The sequence below is a fragment of the Macrotis lagotis genome, chromosome X, assembly GCF_037893015.1.
Source record: "Macrotis lagotis isolate mMagLag1 chromosome X, bilby.v1.9.chrom.fasta, whole genome shotgun sequence".
NCBI lineage: Eukaryota > Metazoa > Chordata > Mammalia > Peramelemorphia > Peramelidae > Macrotis > Macrotis lagotis.
The window spans coordinates 273,790,907-273,815,354 of NC_133666.1; the positions used below are offsets into that span (position 1 = coordinate 273,790,907).

Below are 24,448 nucleotides of genomic sequence, written 5' to 3' on the forward strand. Positions count from 1 at the left end.
ACTAGGGACATCTGCTGTCTCTCCTGAACAAGAGAGCAAGACTGCCTTCACTTTAAATAACTCATCCCTGTGTAAATGACTGCATGACTGCTGCCTGCAGGCTTGAGGAAAGCATGCCAGTCCTTTTTTTCCATTTTAATGTTTTCTCCCTTGAAACCCTTCAGTACCTAATTAGTATATGTGACAGACCCTCTCCAGTATAGGCAACTTTCATGCCTGTGGGAATATATGCTGTAGGTATCTTGTAAAATAATCCCTCTACCTTGAAAGATGTCACCTTGTATTGCATTAAGGCAACTGCTTTCCTTTTTCTCAAGGTCCTCCTTGAAGAGAACATGATTTCTTTCCATATAACCAGCACCATTATAAATGAATAAATGGAAAAATGATCATTATCCTATGCTTTTTCAGAAATTAAAAAAAATCTTATATGACATGTAATTTTTTTAGGATCAAAAAGAAAGAAAACCTAACCTCTCCTACTTACTTTAAAGATTTAAAACCCTTATTTTTCTAAGATATCATTTCTTTATAACATTCCTAGACATATGGATCCTTTCTGTTCCTATGATTTCATAAACACAACTGAGAAAAGACACCATGATACAAGGGAAAGCATACAAGACTTACTTCTTTGTTTTGTTTTGGTGTTTTGCAAGGCAAATGGGGTTAAGTTATTTGTCCAAGGTCACACACCTAGGTAATTATTAAGTGTCTGAGGTCATATTTGAACTCAGGTCCTCCTTATTCCGGAGCTAGTGTTCTACCTACTGCATCACCTAGCCTCCCCTATACAAGACTTCTATATGGGACCCAAATGTGATTTCTGAGTTGAGTTTTAGTAGATAGATGAGTTTTAATTGGACATTTAATCTATGTGGGCTTCAGTTTCCTAATCAGTAAAATGGCAATTATATTTTTTATCCCAAGTGATTGTTCTGGGCTTAAGTAAAATGATGTAAAAGTTCCTTAGCAACTATGGTAGGGCTAAGTTTTGGACCTGTGATTTTATAGGCATAAGGAATTCTCAGGTGAGGAAACTCATCTTCCTAAGATAGATTAATACCTTCTCTGCAAAGCAGACTCTTAGAGTTACCTCAAGCATCGAGAATTGAACTGACTTGCCCATATCACTAAGCTAGTAAAACAGGTAGGACTTGAATTCCAGTCTTTCTGGATTCAATTTTCATTCTCTATCCGCCACACTATGCTAATTCTTTATGTAACCATAAAGCCTTTACACATCCAAGCTGTTCTTATGATAGTGAAGCATAATTAAAAGAGTACTAGGTCTAGATTAATGAAAAACTCAGGATTTCATTCTTCCTCTGACTCTTACTGTTTGTGTGCACCTAAGTGTCACTTTTCTGAGCCTCAATCAGATTCCGAACTATAAAATAAGGTATGACCCTACCTGTCATCATAGTTAGTATAAAAAAGTAAAGGTCTCAATAAAAAAAAAATTTAAAAATAATTTTCATTGTAGCATGGTTGGGAAATCAGCAATATAATGCATATCAAACTTGAAACAATATAGTTTGTTATTGTTGTTATTCATCATTCCCATTTTGTTTGATGGAATTCAGATAGAAATAATCCTAGGATAGGTTGTCCTACTGTTGTTATTTTTATATTTAATATTTTATGCACAATTTATAATAGAATAAAATCATCCGTATTTTCACTGAAAAATCTTTAGTACAAATTTAGCAGCAGACATGATGACCAGAAATGATATACACTGCATCTTATTTCCACATTTTTAGTTAGCTCTCTATCATTTGAAGAATTTTTCAAAGTAATGAAGCTTGAATATGGGGTATAGTGAGAGGGAATAAGCATTTGTTAAGGGCCACTAGGATTGTGGTGTAAAAAACCTCATTTTATCCTCAAAAAACCCAAAGAGGTGAGTGTTATTGTCCCCATTTTACAGTTTGGGAAATTCAGGTAGATAGATTAGGTAAATTTCCCTGAGTCACATACAGAGTAGCTAATTTGAATTCCTCTCTTTGTGAATCCAGGCTCAGCACTGAACCTATTGTTCTACCAAACTGCTGCCTCTATGAGTATTCAGTATTAAATGTATTCTTATTTCTAAATAGCTATTCTAAATAGCTAATTCTTATAGGTCAATGCTATACAAATGTTTGTAGGCCACAATATTTTGCCATTTTATCACTTAAATTCTCTGGGATATTTTGAGCATTTTTTTTGGTAGAATGAGGATTTGTTATTTGTCAGTCCATGAAAGATAGTGAGCATATGATGAATACTTTTTAGCTTTCAGTTCACAACTTATAAGCGAATTATTCTTACAGTGACATGTTGCACATTTCTATCATTTCCTGGCATAGTCTTCATTGATCACTGAGTCCAGTTTTGTAAAAGATAATAAGTCTTTCATTTCTGGTAATGATGACATGGTTTATGAATTGCAATCATAAAGCCATCCATTTTCATAAGCAAATCTTCATGATTCATTCAATACTTCTTTGTTGACACATTGTTGGATGAGTGCATGTGGATGTTTCTCATGGAGGCCTTTTCATTTCACCCTTGGGTCCCATAGATTCCATCTAGGCCTAGATCACTTTTGGTTACATTCCACAAAGCCAATGACAACTATGTATTATCAGCTTCAAATATTACTGAGTAAAATGATCTATCCTTATGGAAAAATATCTCCATGTATATTATTTACTTATTTACTATATTCTCTGAATATATCTATAAATCCTATTTCTCCATTTTTGGCAAGGAAATGCCTGTTTTTCTATAGCCTCCTTAGTATGAAGTGTCCTTTTTCATTGACATTGCATAGTCTTTTGTTAAAATACTTTTCAAATCTGTTTTAATGCATTTTCCAATTTCAAGAGTGCAGATTAATACAGGTATTTCAAAGATGTTAATAGTTTTAAACTTGAACTTGAATTTAGCTTTAATTTCAGGATATTAAGAGGTCTTTTATATGTTGTCAGAACTTTTGTCTTACTCATTTCATACTAATATTTTTTACTGAAAGAGACCAAGATTTTTATAAATATTATTTTCATCTATTTATTCAATATAACCTCTGTTTCAACTCAAATCATTCAGTCTCTGTCGTTCTTTGGGATACATTTAAAATTACATTCTTTTGAAAACATATTGATTTTATTCTGAACTCAAGAAATAAAACTAGCATTTCCATAACAGTAAAATGGAGGGAGAGATGACTATACACAGAACTACAAATCTATTATGTACAACTTATTTCTTTTTTAATTCATGTTATGTAAACTTATCATCTATTCTTTTTCTCCTTTATTTCTTCCATTCCCCAACCCCACCCTAGGAATGATTGCCTCCATATACACAAGTGTTTGCGCGCGCGCACGTGTGTGTGTGTGTGTGTGTGTGTGTGTGTGTGTGTGTGTGTGTAAAACCATTCTATAGGGGTGGCATAGTGGACAGATAGAGTACCAGCCCTGGAGTCAGGAGTACCTGGGTTCAAATCCAGTCTTAGACACTTAATAATTACCTAGCTGTGTGGCCTTGGCCAAGCCACTTAAGGACATTGCCTTGCAAAAACTAAAACAAACAAACAAACCAAAAAACCATTCTATATACAGTCAGTCCTTTCTTTGGATACATATAGTGTTTTCTATCTTATGCCCTTTGTCATTAATTCGGGAATTTATAATACTCAAAATTACCTATTCAAGAGTTATTCTTAGAACATTATTGTTAGTACTATATAAAATGTTCTCTTCATTCTGCTCCTTTTGCACTCCATTATTTAATGCATTTATCTATGTCTCTTCTAAGATCATCTCAAGTTTGTTTTAATTTGCATTTGTCTATTCAGTAATCATTTATACATTTTTCATATGACTCTAAATTGTTTTGACTTCATTAGAAAATTGCCTGTTCATTTCCTTTGATCATTTATCAATTGGGTAATGACCTACATTCTCATAGATACTGCAAAATTCTTTATATAATTGAGTTTAGAGACTTTTATCTGAGAAACTGTCTATAATTTTTTCCCTCAATTTCTTTCTGATCTTAGCTATTTTTTGTTTAAAACATTTTTTAATTAAAAATAACCAAAATTATCAATTTTAAACCTTACACTACTTGCTAACTCTCATTTATAAATTGTTCATCTGTCCAGAAGTTTGATAAGTAATATATTTCTTGTAACATCAGTCTTTATATCTTGATCATGTATCCAATTTGATCTTATCTTGATAAATGGTATAAGAAATTGATCTATGATCTATTTCTACTTTTCCCAATAATTTTTTCCAAAAAGTTTTGTTTTCATGAAAAAACTTAAAACTTTATACTTAACAAACACAGAACTATCATGTTTGCTGCTATAAATTGCATTTCTGCTTTATACCACATATCTCATTTTCTACTTCTTAGCCAGTTTTGATAATTACAACTTTATAAATATAGTTGTGATCTGGTACTGCTAAACCTCCTTGCTTTCCATTTTTTCATCGGTTCCTTTGATAATCTTAATAATGTGTGTTCTTCCAAATAAATTTTGTTATTGGTTTGTTTTATTTTCTAATTCAGTAAAATATTTTAGGCAAGTTAATTGGGATGAAAATGAATATGTAAATTAGTCTGAGTAAAATTTTCATTTTTATTATAATAGCCCTGCCTCTTACTATCTCTTCTTACAGGGTTTTGTTTGTAATATATAGGTATGCTGATGATTTATTTGTATTTAATTTATAACTTGCTACTTTATTAAAATAATTAATTGTTTAAGCAGAATTTTTGGTTGAATCTTGAGGATTTTCCAAGTATATCATCATACTATCTGCAAAAGGAGAGTATTCTATAATCTCATTCCTTATTAGATTCCTCCTATTTCTTTTTCTTATGGCTATTTCTAAGATTTCCAATATAATTTTGAATAAAATTGATGACAGTGGACATCATTGTTTCACACCTAATCTTACTGGAAAGAATTCAAGCTTCTCTCTATTACCAAAAAATGCTTCCTTGCTGGTGATTTTAGATAAATGCTTCTTTGTCAATTTAAGGAAAAATTCATTTAAACATATGCTTTCATAGTTTCCTTTATGTCAAATAGTCTGTGCATTCGTGGTCTGAATTCTGCTTGATCGTAATGTTTAATCTTTGTAATATATTTTGTAATCTTTTAGTTAGTATTTTGTTTGGAATTTTTGCATCCATATTCATAAATGAAATCGATCTATAATTTGCTTTCTCTACCCTTACTTTGTTTTATAAACTGTACTTGGGATAATGAATAGAGAGCCAGGCCTGGTGTCAAGGAAACTCATCTATATAAGTTCAAATTTGACCTCAAATATTTACCAGCTGTGTGACCCTGGGCAAGTCACTTTACTCTGGTCTCAGTTTCTTCATCCCTAAAATTAGTTAGATAAGGAATTGGGAAAACCACTCCAATGTCTTTACCAATATGATTTTCCTAAAGCATGTTTCTGACTCAGTCACCCAGTAATATTAATATTATTAATAATAATATAACTACAAAAATAAAATAATTTATAAATTATTAAATAAAGTAATAACCCTCAGATAAGGATATTTCAAAATTATTGAACTTGTTGGTATATCAAAGATATGAATATCTTGTGTGTAGATGAGGCATGCTAGAGACTATGTCTTGAGAAGTGATTAGGATGAGGAAGTGAATGGTTAAAGTGTTTCAATGCATATTGAACTCTACTGGTATGAGGACAAGAATTTGGGAGGGGAAAAAATTATAAGCCAGGCCCTGAACTTTTTGAGTAATGAAGGGGAATAAATTAGAGATTGGTAGATTACAGTTTCTAAGAGTTTTGATTGGATATGGATATGGATTGTGAAAACTTGGAAGAAGGAGAAGAGCTAGAGGAAGCACCTGGAAGGGGAAATGGTGAACAAGGACTAGTGAGTCAAGAATAATGAGTGAAGATATAGCTAGTCCTGTAAAGGAAACCCCAGGGAGTCAATGTCATTGAGAAAGGGCAAATATTATGATTATTAGATAATTAAAAGAATAACAAAGGAAAAGATTCAAAATGAAAATGTTTGTTGCCTATGTAACAAACACTCTATAGGGCATAGTGGAAAAGGAAAGTAAGGGTTTGGGTTGGAAGGGGATAGGAATAGCTGTTGTGCTATGGTGAATGGGGTTTGGACAATAAATTACTGGGGTTCAAGATCAGTAGGATGCATAGGGAATGGCCATAATGTTATCATTAAATTGAAGATGCCACTCCTCTTCCCAGAGGAAATTGGAGATCAACCAGTAGAAAGGCATAGCAGCAAATAGAAGGCACACATGGACAAATAGGATGCCTATCTTTTTTTCCTCTTTTTCCCTCTAGTTGAAGATTAGGCAAGAAAAGGCACAGCAGAAGAAGAAAACCCTGTTACTTACCTGGTTTCCCATTCCTTTTCCCTCCAGGACAGGCACAGCAGGACCAGAAGGAAGGTTGCTCCTTTTTAATAAGAGACAATTTTCTTCATAGGAAGTGCAAGATCAGATAGGAAAACCAAGAGGTCAAATTTGCTTTGCACTGAATGGAAGACTTACCTACTTAATAGCAGTTTTTCCTCAGAGCACATTCACAGAAGTAGATAAAGGACATATATTCAGAAGAAAGATTGCTCCTTTTCTCACCTGAGACTGGAGATCAGTCAAAGCAAAGGGAGGTAAAAGTCTTTCCATGGGGATAAGAAATTCACATTGGCCCAAACTCACAATGATAACCAGACTGGGGTGGGGGATGTGGGTAGGACGAAACAGCACTTTCTCACTCCATAAAAGTAATGGAAAAGGGCAGAACCTTACCTTGGATCAAATTCTAATCTAAAATGGAGAATGTAGATAAGTAGAATGAAATTCTAAACCCGATAAAGAAAGATAGGTTAAGAAAAGTCCAGAAAGCAAACCCAGAAGAGAACAAATCTATATCAAGTATGAGTAAACCCTCAGATAAAAGAGCAGCAACCACAAGAACCATAAGTATCTGGAAGAGATGAAGTACTAGAGATTTACTAGTGAATCAGAATTTCTAAAGAATTGCAATGACAGAGGTGTTGGAAAAGAAGTGGAGGAATGCCTATCATCCAAAGCAGATACATGCTGCTACAGGTGTGCTTCCTAAGGGACAGACAAGGTTTGGGGTGATTTCATAAAAATCAAACGTGGCAAAAATGCATCCCACTAGCTACATATAGCTCATAACACCTCCAAGGGTACTTCAAACCAAATTAGAAAGTAATTAGGAGATTTTTTGAAATAATTAATAGGAAAAGCATATAACATCTCAGATTTTCTAAGTCATTATGCAACCTACAGTGACTCTTATGTACATTTTAGTGTCCCCCATTTCTATTTGAATTTGACACCATTCACACAAATGAATTTAAGAGGCCTCAAAGTAATGAAGATTTGTATTCTATTTTGAGAAAATATTTGAATTCATTTTATTTTTAAAAAATGGAACATTTCACAATTACTAAGAAAAATTCAAGGTCCCAAAGTGAATTATTGACTCAAGTTTCAAATACAATGAAAAAAATAATAGATTTTGAGTCAGAGGACCTACAATTGAACCCTGACTGTTATGTTAGCTGTATGGGTTAGGCAAGGATTTTAAGCTCTCTAGGTCTCTATTTCCTCATCTAGAGATTGAGAGGATTATACTACATAACAATAAACATTCATTTAGCTCTTATAATATGCTAGAGCCTATGCTAAGGCAAACCAACCTCTCAAGGAGCTTATATTTTAATGGAAGATACAATATGCAAATGAATGGATACATATATATATAATATATATATATATATATATATATATATATATATATATTATATATATATACACAAGATAACATAAGAGAATGGATTAAAACTCTAGAGACCAGAAAAGCCATCTTAAAGAAGGTGTTACTTGACATGAGGTTTGGAGGAAACCAAGGATGCTAAGATATCCTCCAAAGTCCCTTCCAAGTCTATATATGTGATCTTATGATATATATATAGATAGACATAGATATAAATATAGCTATATAGGGAGCTAGATGGTGAAATGGATAGAGTGCTAAGTCTAGAGTCAAGAAGACTCATTTTCAAGAATTCAAATCTGACCTCAGAAATTTATTAGTTGTGTGACCCTGATCAAGTAACTTAACTCTGTTTGTTTTCTCAATTGTAAAAATGAGGTAAGGAAGGAAATGGGAACCACTCTAATATCTTTGCTAACAAAACCTCAAATGGAGTCATGAAGAATGGAAAGCAACAGAAGTAAATGAACAAAAATAATAAATGTGCTTTTATATCCATATATTTTATGGAACCACAGTTAGGGTTCCATAAAAAGAGATAGAAAAGAGAACCATGCCAATAGTACTTAAAAACACACCCTGTACAGATGACAGATAATAGTATATTCAGCTGAATTTCTGATATTGTAACATTTCAGAAAAGCTGGAATGTTACTTCTGTTCTTTCTGATTATTAATATATTTTATAGTACATATATATTTGTGGACACTTATAAGGCTTTTTCTGATCTCATCCATTTGGATTCTCCTAATTCCAGAGCAGGTCACAACCTAAGCAGGCTTTCTTGTCCATAACTCTCCATAAATCCTTAATCTCCCATTGAAAAGGAGGCCTCTTGCTTTTCCTAAAAAGTTTCTTCATCCATATATGTCTTCATATATATCTTCATGTCTTCATCCATATTAAATTAAAATAAGTAAATAGTAGGATCCTGGGATTATATAGAATTTAGACATGTTAATTGCCTTTGAAAAAAAATCCTTTGCATGTTGACCTAGATACTCTAATTGAATGGAGTTGAGAAATAGTTTACATTATTAAGGAGATAAAGTGTGAATCTACTTCTCACATGTCAAAAAAATCAATGCACATTTCTATAGCTCCATGTTTATGGCATGTCTGGTTACAGGTAATTTGCTAAAAATCAACATTTACTTCTTTATCAACATTTACTTGTTTTGTTCCTCTTTTCAGTTAACACTACCTAGTACAACTGCTAACTTATTTCTCACCACCTCTAACCAGTACATAACCAATTTTGCAGATATCAAACAGGCAATAGCAATGACACGTTTAAATGAGCATCTTACCTTACAATAGAATACTTTGTCTTGCTGTCTTCTTAGTTGGTATCTAAAAGGATTAGCATATTATATGGGTATTGAAAGCAACCATCAACATGCAAATGTTATCTGGAAAATAGCAAGGCAGTAGGCTATTATTACCATCATTTCCATCTTTGCTTACATTAGTTTATCCTTTCCTTAACAGCAAAGTCTTCAGGAAATGAACAAAAAAGGGGGAGGAGGGAAGATTGGAAGCATAAAAAAGAAACTATCCAGAAGGTCAAATGACCTTAGAATCAAGGTATGATGACACACATGTCATTCAGCACCTAGGAAACAGGGTGTAAAGGAGGGAAGAAAGAAAGGTACAACAATAAAATTACCTATTTCACCTTTTTTTTTTGGTAAGGAGAGGTTTTTATGCTTACAATCACATTTAAATATATATATATATATATATATATATATATATATATATATATATATATGATAAGGATCACTGTCTTACTCTTTTGCTTGGATATAAATTCGATGTCAAACAACATCATGTTAATTTAAGTGGCTGGATAACAGACTCAGGTCCTGTGTCTGATACATGCTAGTTCTAGTTCTATGAACTGGGCAAATCATTTCATCTCTCAGTATTATGGCAGTTGTCTTAGATCATCAGTGACATGGGTGTCAACAATCATTATCATCATGATTATAAAACAGCAGCAACAACAACAAAAGCAACAAAAGTTTTTGTAATGATAAATCCACACAAGCCAATATGTTTGGTTCTTTTCAAAAGTAGCATGCATCTCAATACTGTTCAGTTCAATGAAATGATGTGAAAATTACTATTAAAACAATCTTGTCTCCTCCTATGAAAATAGAAACACTATACTTTAGGGTAGCAAAGGATAAGGATTAAGATCCCCCTGTATTTTATCTAGTTTCTGTCATTTCATAATAGGGAATGGTGAAAGTACCATTGTACATATGTAATAATTAACAATCTCCAGATGCCATACTCAAAATTCTACTAATTAATAAAAAAAAACATTTTAAAATGTCACTTAATGCTTGGACATTGTTTTCAGTTTATACCAAAGAGGAATACTTATAAAATCATAAATCAATGGAATCACAACTTCAAAAACTGATAATGTATTGAGAAAATATTTACCCATGCATCTTTTTAGTTTCAGTCTCAGAAACATTTTTATATAAAATATTCCCTTTTATATAGAAATATCCTTCTTTAAACATATGGGACATATATATTAGGAGATTTATTTACATTACAAATAATTCTGTCATTTTTTCAAGGTTCCATTTGAAATGCAAAAAAAAAATCAATGAAAATACATGTATATTCAAAGTGAGATATTTGTATTATAAAAAGAGAAAAATATATTTTGCTTATTCCACATTTTTCTCTCAGCAACTAGAGAGCTTAATAAAGGACAAAAAAAATCCCCAAAACTTTGGATTTAAAGTCTGTGTCAGAGTTTGAATTCAAAATTTACTAATTGCTACCCTTGTGAAATAGGACAAGCCAATTAACTTCCCTAGTCCTCCATTTCCTTATCTGTAAGAGAGGGTTATACTGGATGATCTATAAAGTCCCTTGCAATTCTGGATCATACATTAAATTTACAAGGAGAAAGGCCACATATAGCAGACAATAGAAAATACTACATATTAAATAATTAAACCATACATGTTTATATAATGTAATATATAGTTAAAGATACAAGTGTACTCCTATTTAATAGTAATTTTGTAATTTGACTGGTTGTCTCTAGGCATAGTTAAGCCAATTAAGTTTCATGGATCATAAAGACTAATGAGTTTAATAGTTAAAAGTTCTTAAACAGAGAATTTTTTAAATACCTATGGGGTTGCAATCATTCTCCTGAGGCATTTCCCCAGATTTTGTGAGTAAAATTTTATGTGGGAAAAAAAATTCCATCAGCTCTGAGTTCCCGGAGCACCTCAGGTGTACAATCCCATGCCTTTAAATTTAAATTTATGTTTTAATCTACAGTCATGGATCAAGAACAGAATAATTTAACTTTAAAATCAGGAATCTGTCTATTGAGGAACAAAACCCTGATATATGATTAGGTTTTATAAAAATTGTCAGCATACTTATTTTCAATAGTTTTTGTTCAAACTTTCCCTAAAAACAGAAAAACAGGGAAGGCCTCAAGTTTATGTGTGACAGAGAGAATGTATGTGTGTGTTTGTGTGTGTGTGTGTATATGAGTTTTTGTGTGTTTGTGTGTGTGTGTGTGTGTGTGTGTGTCTGGTTTGAAAGATTTCTATTTTAAAAAAAGATCAAAATGTCTGCCAAGCCTAAAAATGATGCATATCATGTTTCTATGTCTGTTAGGTGGCGCTTACCAGGCAGTCTGGCTCTTGTCAGTAATTTTTCAACTGCTTACCATGGTGGAATTACAGTAGAGGGTTGGGAAAGGGGGTAGTGGGAGGGATTCTGTGTCCCAGTTGCATTTAAAATTACATCTAATCTTATCAAGAAGCTCGTCATTGTTTCTGGCTGCCAGGAGCAGGTACAGTACTGCTTTTGTTCAAGTCAGTTGCTTTACTGAATAAAGTTATAGGAAAAGCCAGGACTAAAGTAATATTATTTCAGAAGCTCATGTGTAGCTTGAAAAAAATAAAAATGCTTGACAAGCAAAAGAAAGAGAAAGATGGGGGGGAGAAAAAAGGGAGAGGAAGAGAGAGAGAGAAGGGAATGAAAAAGGGAGATGGAGGAGAGGGATGTAGGAAGGGATTGAAAGGAGGGAAGAGGGAGGAAGCAAAGGAACAGGTAAAGACATTAAAAATAGGATCTATTGAAGTAATTAAAAATTCATGGCATTGAAAATTAAAGAAAATATTAGTGGAACAAAATTATTCTCATAGTTTCTTTAATTCTCACCTGCTGGTCCTTATTGCCTAGTTTACCTTGGCACAAAATTATCATGTACTCCATTGGCTGTACTTATTCATTTTATGTTACCCTTCTGTTCAAAAAGTTGGCAATAAAAGCAGTGTTGCAAAATGACAACCTATCAGAAAAGATGTTTTCTCTCTAGCAAATGAATGTTTCCAAGTCTTATTTGGAGGGCCAGCCTTATCATTTCACCAAGGTCCTAGCAGTACTGGGCAGGTGCTCTATTTGGGGTGACATAACTTCTTGTGTTCTGGTTGATAGAAAACCAGTTTTAGGTAAACCAAGTTCAAGAAACTTGTCCTGGCTAGAAGGGAATAAAGCAATGACATAGAAATAATGCCAGCTTTCTGCTTGGAAACAAACCATTAGCCTTCCATGTGTCAATAATGATTACAACTTATATCAGAGAGAATCATTGGTACTAAGATTTACATCAAATTACTACTTCATTAAAAAATGAAGGTGCAAGATGTGGCTGGCTTGGCATGTTCAGTTTAGGGTAAAGGAATAACCAGTTACTTAAGGACAAATGATAGGAAACTTTACCCCTAAAAGGCAACTATTATATTCTTATCACAAACTACAAAATTCAAGTTGAATTAAATAAAACATCTTAGTCACACTAAAAAAATCCTAATATTATTCTGCTTTCAAATGATGACAAACCATATGGTTAAAATACTTTATTCATGACTAAACTAAAATCAGATGCTATTTATGATTCCGGCTTTCTTTTGTAGCTTTAGGCTATAATAGGTATATTACTTTGTTTTAATGATATAATAATGGAGCAAATGGTATATTTGCAGAGTTCATATAAAATAGAATTAAATAAACATTCTTTTAAATAAATTATTGAATTTGTTCCTCCAAATCATGCTTTACTCAATGCGAAGATATCTGGCTTTGAAAAAAATATTAATGGTCCAAAGAGCAAGTCAGGCACAAATAAATTGAAATTCAAGTACTCAATAATGCTTAGACAATTGCAGGGACATGCAATTAGATTCCTAAAACTGAAACAAATAGAATTATATTACATGATTGCACTTAACAGTTCCTAAATGGTGTTTTTTTGCCCCTTGACTTAAGGAAACTCGAATTCCAATGAGTCTTAATCTCTGTCTTTTAAAAATCCTATACATCCCAAATATTGTTTCAGTATTCATCTGATACTTTTTATATGTACATAAGAAATGAAATAATGAGCTTAATGTCTCTTCTTTCTTGCAATTTCAAAACTCAATTCTTTATTTAAGAGGTAGTAGCTCCAATAAAACTCTAGTTAGCTGCTAGTCCTTACTTTGTGGATAAATTCGAAATTATTTGTTTTACCTCTAAGTATTTATGTAGTTTCTATAAGAAAAACAATTTTTCATCTTTCTTCCTAAACCTAAAAACTATCTTTATATGCTTGAGATGTAAACCTTAAGGTCTTATTTAAGAATCAACCTTGGAAGCATTGGAACAGAAGGAATGAGGGGCTGTGCCTTTCTTGTTCTGTGTCATTAATTGTAATTACTCACCTTTTAAAAATTCTTCCCACCTCTGCCTTCTCCCCTTTCCATTTCCCCTTTTCTCCACAAAGTCTCAAGGATGGGGTCAAAGTTGAAGGAGGTGTGAAAGTACCATTTTTATGACTTGCATTGTTGTTTTTAACACTTTCAAAAAAAGGTTGAAGGGGAGGAGAACAGAAATCATTCCACTTAATTCCCCCATACATACAACCAGCTCTGATTAAAAGTTAGCTATAATTTATCTGCCCCTGTAGAATTTAATCTTATCATATCTACTTAATACTCCCAAGCACTTTTAGGTCAGTGGCATGGGAAGTTTCTCCTTTTACAAATAATAAAATTGAGGCACAAGACAACTCAAATTCTTCCTTCTATGCAGTCATAGCTGTCTTTTTACTTAACTAAGAGATATATATAGATATATAGATATATAGATATATAGATATATGTATATGTATATGTATATGTATATGTATATGTATATGTATATGTATATGTATATGTATATGTATATGTATATGTATATGTATATGTAAAAAAGTAGAGTAAAAGTTAATGATCTTTCAAGATTATAAGTGACTTTGATTTGATAGAAGTGAAATTAGAAAATTAATGGCATTTCAATACTCTTCAGGAGTACCTGAATTATAAGCATCTATGAATTACCAATCCATAAGAAAAGCTTAAGGGCAACTAGGAGACACATTGAATATAATGTTGGGTCTAGAGTCAAGAGTTCTCATCTTCTTAGGTTCAACTCTTGCCTCAGATACTTATTAGTTGTAAGACTCTGGGCAAAATACAAAACTGATTACTTCAACTTTCTCATATATAAAATAGTCTGGAGAAGCAGATATTAAACCACTTCTGTAACTTTGCCAAGAAAATATCAATCAGGTTCATGAAAAGTTGGAAACAATTGAAAAACAATAAAAAGGGGCAGCTAGGTGGCACAGTGGATAGAGCACTGGCCTTGGAGTCAGGAGTACCTGAGTTCAAATCCGGCCTCAGACACTAAATAATTACTTAGCTGTGTGGCCTTGGGCAAGCCACTTAACCCCATTGCCTTGAAAAAAACTAAAATAAATAAATAAATAAATAAAAACACCTTGGGCAAATCACTTAACCCCAATCTCTTGCAAAGGCCCCAAAAAAGAAATAAATGATAAGGCATGAAGAATAATTTGAGAATCAAATGTTTATCTCATCAGAATAACTGATTGAAATAAAGGTAACAATCAATAACAAATTGAAATAAATGATAAAAAGACACTAACAAAAAGAAAAGCTTATAAAATACTTCATGCTGCATCCCTTTAAACTTTCTTTGATGCCCCCTTCTGCCATCCATGTCCATTTGTTTATAATCCATTGTCTTCAATGGCATCTTCCTCTGAGAATCAAAACCCTTATGGCCAATTACTATAGGACAATCTTAAAATGCTTACACACACACACACACACACACACACACACACACACACACACACAACACACACACAACACACACACACACACACACACACACACACACACACACACACACACAAAAACACTCTCATTGATGGGTCTTTCCATTGCCAAGGCAGCTTCCCATACATTAATGCTTCAGTCTAATCACTATCTCTTACCTCTGTCCTCTTGATTTTCAGAGTTTAAAAAAGATAAAAGTTCAGAGGGTCATTGAGTTTAGGCTTTTAGAAGTATCAGCCTAAGGTTAAGGGTTCAGAGAGACTTGGAGTTTAGGAGTTTAAGGTTCAAGAATCCCAGAATAACAACTTCTTCCAAATTAGTGTTAATACTATTTCAATATTACAAATCCATAAAAGTTTAAAATTGGGAGGAGGTGGGGAATAGGTTGCTCAGTGGATAAAACACTGGCCCTGGAGTTAGGAGGACCTAAGTTCTAGCTGCGTATCTTTGGGCAAGTCACTTAACCCCACAAAAGTTTACCATTTTTCATTTACTCAGAAGCATCTCAACTATAATTCATAAATGCTTTCTTAAAGAGATCTAAGACACTGAATGAGTTAAAACCAGGTTGGTGATAATAGATGAATAGAGAACAGGGTGCTATGTAAGAAAAATAATGAAGGTAAAATTCACAGGTCTTGTTATAATAGATTAGATATGAGGGGTGAGACTGAGAATTTGATGGTGTTATAAGGGTTATCTTCCCTAATATGTAGGTTTGTAACCTAATAAATCATTGTCTTTTAATTTTTTAAGTAATCCTTGTAGAAAAGTCTAAATGGCCTCTCATCATATAGGAAATAAATGATATAGGCAGCTAAGGTCTCTCAGTAGATAGGAGCACCAGCCCTGGAATCAGGAGGACCTGAGTGCAAATGTGGTCTCAAACACTTAATACTTCCTTAGCTGTGTGACCATGGGCAGATCACTTAACCCCAATGGCTTAAAAAGACCCCCCCAAAAAAGAAATAAATGATAGGAGATGAAGAAGTAATTTGAGAATAAAATGTTTATCTAGTCAGAATAACTGATTGAAACAAAGGTAATAAGGGATAACAAATTGAAATAAATGATAAAAAATAAAAATGATAAATGATAAAAATGATAAATAAAAAATGATAAAAAATAAAATGATAAAAAATGATAAAAATAAATGATAAAAAATGATAAAAAGACGCTAACCTTATTTAAATATACTATTGACTCAAAAAGAGAGGAGGGGGAGAGAACAAAAAGAAATACAATGATTTTGACTAGCACTATTGTTAAATTTTACCATTAAATATTTGTCAAACTAAAGAAGCATAAAGAATCCAGAAACTCCCTTAAGAGGTAATCACTTTACTTCCTTGCCAAACAGAAACATGACATCCAAGAACAATACCAAGATTCAGTACAAGTTAACTTACAAAACTTGTCATATGGAAAATGATTGTGAGTAGTATCACCAACATTAAAGAATGAAAAGCAATGTAAAGGATTTTTTGCCAAGATGGAAGACTGCCTGAATGAAGATAGTCAGTTCATATACAATTACTCTAGCAAAAATCTTAAATTCAAACCATAATGATCAAGGAAATTGATCAAAAATAGTAATAGGAAACTATCATAAATGAATTAAATTTCCTTATAAATGCTCACAACAACAACAAAAAAAGATCAGACAGAATTATATGGGTAATAGAGAGGGGAGAACACAATCAAAACCAGGAGGGGGAAAATAAGTTTGTAACCTCCCTTCATGCTCAGAGAAATGCATAGTCTGCAAAAATCGTATTCAGAGATAGCAAAAGCAGAAAACTGTCCAAAATGATCCGAGGAGATGTTGGAAGCCTCAGTAGGAAGTAGTAAGCAGTCTGGAAGTGAAAATATTCAGAACTGGGTAACCTAGGCTTAGTTACTCCCAGTCCCCTAGAATCCTGTCCTGAGATGCTATGGAGGTTCCCAAAGATCCAAAATTTTGAACATCAAAGATTCAAGAAGGCCTAATCCAAGAAAATAGAGATAACTACAGGCGCATGGGAGTAGTGCATGCATGCTTCTTGTACAAGGCCCCAGTTCAGTAACAAAAGTAGAAAAGATGGATAAACTATAGAAGATAGTTCAAAAACATAAAAGATACCAAGATTAATATATATATATATATATATGTGTGTGTGTGTATATATATATATATATATATATATATATATATATATATATGGAGAGAGAGAGAGAGAGAGAGAGAGAGAGAGACCCAAAAATCCAGCCTAGAAACAGAAAGTAATATGGTTAAAAACTATAAGCACCCAAAGAAAAAAAGAATTTTTCTAGAAGGTTTACTTTAAAAAAATTAAAAGATAATGATATATTTAAGGTACCAACCTATACAAGGGAATGCAACCCACATATCATTCTCAAATTCTCACTCTCATTCCTCATATCCAATCTAGTATAAAGACCTATGGATTTTACCTTCATAATATCTCTTACATGGGCCCCTTTCTCTGTTCAGATATTACAACCAATGTGGTGGAAACATTCATTACCTCATGGCTGGACTCTTGCAATAGCTTGCTGATTAGTCTTCCTGGCACAATCTACTCCCAACTCCAGTTCATTTCTTTTTTTTTGCTAAGCTCTCAAAGTGATCTGGAAATGTGACACTGACCATGTCACCCTTTTTCAGTAAACTCAAGTGGCCAAGTATTACCCCCAGAATTAAATGTCATCTATTTGGCTTTCATAACTTTCATAGACTCCTCCAAGATCCAGTGATACCCTCTTGCTGTTCCTCCAACAAGGATATTCCATCTCCCAAATCTAGGCATTTTTATTAGCTTCCCCCAGTGCCTGGAATGCAGTTCTTCTTCATCTATGCATCCTGGATTTCCTAACTTCATCAAGTCTAATCTAAAATCTAATCTTTAGTAAGAAGTTTTTTTTCAGTCTTCATAACTCAATTCTGTTTTTGCTTTGTATATATCTATACATAATATACTCCATTAGACTGATGGCTTCTTAGGAACAGGGAATATCTTTTATTTTTTTGTATCACCAGTATGCTTCAAAAATATTTATTGGCTAATATACTGACTAAAATTTCTAGAGGAAAGAATTGGTAACATAACAAATACATTAAAAGAGAAAGTGGTAAAACCTTAGTTGAATTTTGGACTCCCTAAAAAGAAGAATATTTCAAAAAGAAATCATTTACACTACAACACAGTTGGATATATTAGAACAAAACCAAAAGGTCAAGGGAAAAAAGAAGAAAATGTAAGAAATATCAAATATAACTTACGTGGAAATCAGGTCAAGAAGAGATCATCTAAGAATCTCTGAGCTCCCTGAAAACCATAATTTACAAAAAAAAAATTTGGGCAAAGTATTTCAAGAAAATATAAAAGGAACTACAAACATCTATCAAATTCAGAATGTAAAATGAAGACTCGAGGGATATATTGATTGCCTCTTAAAAAACCCTCAAAAGAAAAAGGTAAAGAAATGTTATAGCCAAAATTCAGCTTCCATGTCACAGGAAAAAAAAAAAGTACCACAAACTCTAGAAAGAAGGAGTTCAAGTACTATAAAATCTGTCAGCTTCTACTATAAATGAAAGGGGATATTGAAATACTTTATTCTAAAAGTTGAAAGATGTAAACTTATAACAAAGAATAACTTTTCCTGCAAAGTTGAGTATAATCCAGAATACTGGGAAAAATATCGTTAATAGATTTGAGAAATATTACCAAAACGAAGTAGGAAGTTTGAAATACAAATACTAAAGTCCAGGGAATCTCAGAATGGTAAATGTATTTAGCAATCTGAAGGTGTTTTATGTTGTATAGTAGCTATCATTCTCATAGGGGAAGAAGAAACTTATTTATTGTGAATTTTAATATCTTCAAAATATACAGAGTCAAATTAAAAAGAAAGATCCTGGGGTTAGGGAGAATCAGTTCTATTATTAAGCTTTTGAAAGGGGGGATACTAAAGGAACTAAATGAACATTCATCTGAAACAGGATTTTAAGTGTGAATTTTGATAGTTTACATAATTGGGATACATGAGAAAAAAAGGAATGCACTAAAATAAAGGAAGGGACAGGGGGACAGAATAACAGAAGAATTTAATTTTCTTCACCAATGGACAAAGAAGGGATGCACTCCTGCACATATGCATTTTGCTATAGAAATAACCTTAACTTGGGGCAGCTAGATGGCATAGTGGATAAAGCACTGACCTTGGAGTCAGGAGTACCTGGGTTCAAATCTGGTCTCAGACAGTTAATAATGACCTAGCTGTGTGGCCTTGGGCAAGCCACTTAACCCCATTTGCCCTGCAAAAAAAACTAAAAAAAAAAAAAAGAAATAACCTTAATTCCTTAACTCAAAAGAAAAGCAGGTGAGGCTATCAAGGAAGTGGAAGAGAGGGGATTATACCATGAAGGCAATAGTCACAACTGAAAACAGCTTCCTGGTCCTCAAAGAGAAAAGGGAACAATAGTAGGGTCAGGAAATGAAAGGGAGATGGCAAGGAAAGGGGGAAAAAAGAAAAAGACAAGGTAAAATAAAAAGAAGAAAAAAGGAAGGAGGGGAGAAGAATAGAGGAGGGGGAGGGGAGAAGAGAAGAGGGGAATGGAGGGGGAAAAGGGAAGGGAAGGAAAATGGAAAGAAAAGAGACAAGAACTATTATCGAAATGTGGTGGGATATTCATGATTTGAGAAAAATACAATAAATTAGGTTGTATTAATTTTAAAGGAATGTTATTGTGCCTTGAAAAATGATGAGATTATTTCAGAGAATCTTGGATGGTATGATCTGCTGCAAAGTGAAGTCAGCAAAGCTAGAACAATTTGTACAATACCATTGAAATAAAAGCATATTTTTAAACATATCACTTCACAGTTGATTAATGGTTAAAGGATATGCAAGGACAATTCTCAGAGAAAGAAATCATAGTTATCTATAATCATATGAAAAATTGCTCTAAAACATTACTGATTAGGGAAGTGCATATTAAAACATCTCTGAGATACCCCTTCATACCTCTCAGATTGGATAATATGACTAGAAAATAAAATGAAGATTGACGGGGATGTGGGATAATTGGTATACTAATGCATTGTTGGTGGAATTGTGAACTGATCCAAACTTGCTGGAGAGCAATTTGGAATTATGCCCAAAGGGCAATTAAATATGAATACCTGTTGATCCAGCAATACCATTACTGAGTCTGTACCCTGAAGAGATCATGAAAAAGGGTAAAAATCTCACATATACAAATATTCATAGCAGTTCTTTTTTGAAGTGGCCAAGAATTGGAAATTGAGGGGATGCCCATTAATTGGGGAATGGATAAACAAATTGTGGCATATGTATGTGATGGAACACTATTGTTCTGTAAGAAATCATGAAGGACAGGATTTCAGAAAAGGGAAATACTTGCATGAGTTGATGCTCAGTGAAATGAGCAGAACCAGAAGAACATTTTAAATACTAACAACAACATGGGGTGATGATCAACCATGACACAACTGTTCATTTAAGCAGTACAATAATCAGCAATTTTAAAAGATATGTGATGGAAAATGTCATCCATATCCAGAGAAGGAACTGTGAAATTTAAATGAAGACCAAAACTTATTATCTTCAATTTTTAAACATTATCTTAGGTATTCTATCATTTTTTTCTCTCTAATATTTTCTTTCTTCCATTTGGATTTGATTCTTCTCTCATAAAATGTTCATTATCAATCTATTTTAGCCTGGTTACAAATAGAGATTTTATCAGATTGCTTTCTTTTGGGGGAAGGAAAGGGAAGGAAGGAGAAAAATTGTAAAACTCAAAACTTTGCAAAAAAAAAAAAGATTGATAAAAACTACCATTGCATGTAGCTGGAAAAACAAATAAAATATTTAAATTTAAAAAAAGACATTTTTTTTAGCCAAGAGAAAAAACTTTGAATAAAACATGTAAGCAAAGTGAAGCAAATTCTCAACTCAATATATCTTGGAGGAACCTTAGTAAAGGTCTTTATCATATTGATTTGTTCTTGCTCCATTACATGGTTTTTCTCCCCTCCTCCTTGTTTTTTGTAATTGAAATTTTTATTTTATTTTTCTAGTTATATGTAATGGTATTTCAACATTCATCCATTTGCAAATTTATGAGTTCCACATTTTTCCACCACTCTCCTTTCCCTCACCCCTCCCTATGGTGGCAAACAGTAGAATAAAAGCTGTGCATTTACATTCCTGTTTAATATATTTACATACTTGTCATGTTGTGGAAGAGGAATTACAACTAAGGGAAAAGGAAAAAATTATGAGAGAGAAAATACAAACATAAAAGAAGTTTTTATAAAGTGAATATAGTAGGCTTTGCTCTTCATTCAGACTAGTATTTTTTTTCCTCTGGATGTGGATGACCATCTTGTTCATAGCAGATCTCTCAGGGTTGCCCTTGATCTCTGAACTACTGGAATCTTTCATAATTGATCATCTCACAAAATTGTTGTTAATGTGTATAATTTCTCTTGGTTCTCCTCACTCCACTCAGTATCAGTTCCTGCAAGTCTTTCCATGCTTCTCTAAAGTTTATTTGTTTATATTTCCTTTTTTTTTAATGGGGAAATTGTAGGTAAATGAAATAACCGCTAAAGATTGGAGCTTTTTTCCCTCCTTCCATCCACTTTATTTTATTTGCTTTTGTTTTTCCCTGGTTACATGCAAAAAAGGGTTACAACATTCACTTTTAAAGTCTTGAGTTCTGAATTCTCTCCCAATCCAATTCCCCTCATTGAGAAAGCAAACTATTTGATAGAGGTTAAAAGTGTGCAATCATGAAAAACATTGCCACAATAGCCATGTTGTAAAAAATAATCAACATAATCACACACAAAAAAGAAATAAAAAGAAAAATAAAGTAAAAAATAAAAAATAAAAGTATGCTTCAATCTGTGTTCAGCCACCATCAGTTCTGTCTTTGAAATGGATAATATTTTTTAACATAAGTCTTTCAGAATTCTCTTGGGTCACAGCATTTCTGGAAAAGGGTAAATCATTCACAGTTTATCATCCTACAACATTGCTGTTACTTTGTATTTAGTACATTTCCCATAGCATCTGCTCATGAAAGGGTTTTTTTGGAGTTTTTTGTTTGTTTTGTTTTGTTTGGGTTTTTTGTTATTTTTTTACTGAGAGCATCCTGTTCATCACTTATTGAAGTAGGCTAACATTTCATCTTAATCGTGTACCACAATTTGATCGGGCATTTCCCAATTGATGGGCATCCTCTCAATTCCCCCTAAATGGGCAGTTCCTTGCCACCAGGAAAGAGCTGCTATGAATTTCCTTAAACATATAGGTTCTTTTACTTCTTGTTTTTCATCTCTTCTGGAATACAGTCCTGGCAATGGCATTACTATGTAAAAGGGTAGATATAGTTTTATAACCCTTTGACTTTGTTCCAAATTGCTCAACAGGATCATTGAATCCTTTCAAAACTCCTTCAAAAATGCATTCCTGTCTCATTTTTCTTACATCCCATGCAAATTTGCCATTTTCTCTTTCTATCCAATTAGATAATCCAATAGGCATGAGGTAGTACCTCAGAATTGTTCTAACTCTCATTTTTCCTGTCAATAGAGTTGACATTTTAAAAATGATTTAAATAGATAGTATTGATAACTTCATCTGAAAATTGTTCATATCTTTTGATCATTTATCAATTGGGGAATGTCTCTTTTTTTATAAATTTGACAGTGCTCAATGTTTGAGACATAAGGTCTTTACCAGAGAACTTTGTTTCAATATTTTCCCCCTATGGTTTTTATTATTAACTGTATTTTCCTCCATCCTAATGCCCCACCCCCATTTATTCTATTCTCTCACTCCTTTCACCCATTCCTGCTTCAAAAGTATTTAGAATCTGACTACTCCCTCCCATAATCTTCTCTCTCTCTTCCGTTATCTACCCCCTTTCTCCCATCCCTTTCCTCTCCTACTTTATTTTAGGGTAAGATAGATTTCTATATTCAACTGAATGTGTATGTTATTCCTCTCTAAGCCAAGTCTCATTCACTCCCCCTCACTTGCTCCCTAAATCCACTCCTCTATAAAAAGTTTTTTCTTGCCTCTTATGTAAAATAACTTAACCCAGTCTACCTCCTCCTTTCACTTTCTCCCAGGACATTCTTCTCTCACCCATTATTGCCATCTTTTTAGTATTATCCCTTCAAATTCAACTCCCACTTGTGCTATATATCACTGCCCTAATAAATGAGGAAGTTCATTTGAGTTGTTTGTATCATCTTCTCATGCAGGAATATAAGCAATTCAACATCATTAAATCCCTCAAGATTTTCCCTATTTACCTTTTTAAATACTTCACTTGAGTCTTGTATTTGAGGTTCAAATTTTCTTTTCAGTTTTGGTTGTTTCATCAGGAAAGTTTGAAAGTCCCCTATTTTAATGAAAGTCCATCTCTTCCCCTCAAAGAATACATTCAGTTTTGCTAAGTAGTAGATTCTTGGTTGTAATCCAAGCTCTTTTGCCTTCTAGAATACCTTATTCAAAGCCTTTTGATCCCTTAGTATAGAAGATAGAGCCTTCCTCCAAATTTGTCCTGACTATGGCTCCATGATAATTAAATTACTTCTTTTTGACTGTTTGTAATATGCTCTCCTTGACCTAATATGAAATTTGGCTATGATATTCTGACAGGTTTAATTTGGGAATTTCTTTCAGAAAGAGATTGATGGGTTCTTTCAATTTCTATTTTACCCTCTGGTTCTAAAATATCAGGGCAATTTTCCTTAATAATTTCTTGGTGCTCCTGGGGTGGAAAGTAGTTGTGGTTCACTGTGAAGGCATCAACATCTCGGGAAACTTCTAGAGGAACAAGTTGAGATACCTGGCCTTCCTTTGAAAGCAGAAGAACACAAACTCCTTGAAAGGCCCTTTACCACATCCAAGCCCCCAGCTACATCTTCTGGAGGACCATGTGAGACATGCTCCCCCACAAGACCAAGGGAGGCCAGGCTGCCCTGGAGTACCTGAAGGTGTTCAATGGCATCCCTTACCCTATGACAAGAAGAAACTCATGATTGTCCCAGCTATTCTCAAGGTGGTCACACTGAAGACCACCAGAAAATTTACTTATCTGGGGCGCCTGGTCCATGAGGTTGGCTGGAAGTATCAGGCAGTGACTACTACATTGGAAGAGAAAAGGAAAGATAATGCCAAGCTCCATTATAGAAACAAAAAGAAATTTGTGTTTCTTTCTTTCTTATGCAAGCAAGCAAGCTGAGAAGAATACAGAGGGCAAAATCCACAAATCCACAAAGGTGCTGGAGAAGCACAGATTGCTGGTGTGAGTCCAATAAAGTCTATACTCTATGGCAAAAAAG

At 33.4% G+C, this 24,448-nt stretch overlaps 1 pseudogene; it reads left to right on the plus strand.

Annotated features, from left to right (window-relative positions):
* The first annotated feature begins 7,065 nt into the window (after positions 1-7,065).
* Positions 7,066-24,415, plus strand: LOC141499032 (large ribosomal subunit protein uL13-like; annotated as a pseudogene).
* Positions 24,416-24,448: the final 33 nt, after the last annotated feature.